Raw genomic sequence first — 1,870 nt, forward strand, 5'->3', positions numbered from 1 at the left:
AATCACGGGTATCGAAACCCGGTTTCTAGCGTTGTAAGTCCGCAGACAAACCGCGTGCCACTGGGGGGCGATCAAGAAACGTGTTTGTTTGTAGTTAAGCATAAAGCTACACAATGAGCTATCTGTGCTCTACCAATCACGGGTATCGAAACCCGGTTTCTAGCGTTGTAAGTCCGCAGAAATAACGCTGTGCCACTGGGGTTTGTTTGGTTTGTAATTAAGCACAAAGCTACACAACGGGCTATCTGTGCTCTACCAACCACGGGTATCGAAACCCGGTTTCTAGCATTGTAAGTCCACAGACATACCGCGTGCCACTGAGGGGGGCGAACAAGAAACGTCATTTTTTATTTTTTTTGCTTCAGAATGTTTACCCAAAGTAGTAACGGGACTAGAACCTATAACCTTCGCATTCAAAGTCCGGGCACGTTTACCTCTTGACCATGTCCATTGTTTCTTCTCTGTATATATTGTTCTTCAGGGTTGTTTGTAAAACTTCATAAACAGTTTGATGAGTTAATTGTTTTCTATTCCTTATCACAAAAACAAAGTACAAATTTAAAGAAGGTTGTTAACAATACTTCTGATACGCTTATAATGACAAGTTACATTACTGTGTGGTACATTACTTTAAATCAACAAACCAAAAAGCTAAGTTATGAAAAACATGTTTTGTTTGTTTCAGTTTATTTTATCATATTTACACAACAAATCTGTGTTAATTTTAATTATATACATTTTACTATTGTTGAATAAACTACACGTACTCAATTACAGGAATTATTTCATTGAATACTTTGCATAACTTGCGTCACTGCTGACGTAACGAACGCCAAAGTTGGTTGAGTAATTAAGAACCGGCACCAGCTAACAGCTAGCTGGTCCGAACTGTGAATCTGGGGTTCATGGTTCGCATCCCGTTTCACACCTTGAAGCCGAGGGTGCACTGCAAAAGTGATTGTCAAACCTTACTATTCGTTCAGCAGACAAGAGTGTAGTTTTGCTAGAATATTATAAAAACAGACAAACAAACAAACACTAAATTCTTTGCATACTTTGTGTTAATGAGCTGTTTATTGCTAGGATAATACAAGACACTGGCGTTTCACTTATTATGCTGAGATCGCGATCTACCATTACTTGACAAACGTCTCTATGTGTTTGTCCTCTTATAACTGACGAACCGCTAGACCAATTCTCACCAAACCTCAAATATATCTCAAGAGCCCCCCCAGAAAATGACGTATGGGGTCGGCGTTTGAATCTTGCACCCCATGCTACCCTCGGGGCCCTATGCCTTCTCTATGCGTTGCGTCCACTTAAAACTGACGAACCACTGGTTCAGTCGTCGCCAAAACCTAGTATGTATTCTTAGGCTCCTCCACTGTCATCCCTGGATCCCCGTACGTTGTGCCTGTTTATAACTGATGAACCGCTGAACCGGTTGTCACCAAAACTGGTATATATATATATCATTGGCCCCTCGAGGAATGACCTTGGGGGCTTCGGATTTGACATCTACGTCACCACCCTAGGGGTCGCAGAGTCTTTCCCTAGTACTTACCATTAAAGATGAATATGGTATTGTTATGTTCCAGTGAAACAGGTACTAACAGTGACACCATATATAATCATAACGTGGAGTAAGATCGTTTGTTTGTTTTTATGCACAAAGCTACACAAAGGGCTATCTGTGCTCCGCCCACCACGGGTATCGAAACCCGGTTTCTAGCGTTATAAGTCCGGAGACATTCCGCCGTGCCATTGGGGGGCAGTAAGATCATTGATAACTGTTTGTGGAACCTGCCCACCACGGGTATCGAAACCCGTTTTCTAGCGTTATAAGTCGGAGACATTCCGCCGTGCCATT

This window comes from Limulus polyphemus, unplaced genomic scaffold, assembly GCF_000517525.1.
Source record: "Limulus polyphemus unplaced genomic scaffold, Limulus_polyphemus-2.1.2 Scaffold9819, whole genome shotgun sequence".
NCBI classification, from domain to species: domain Eukaryota; kingdom Metazoa; phylum Arthropoda; class Merostomata; order Xiphosura; family Limulidae; genus Limulus; species Limulus polyphemus.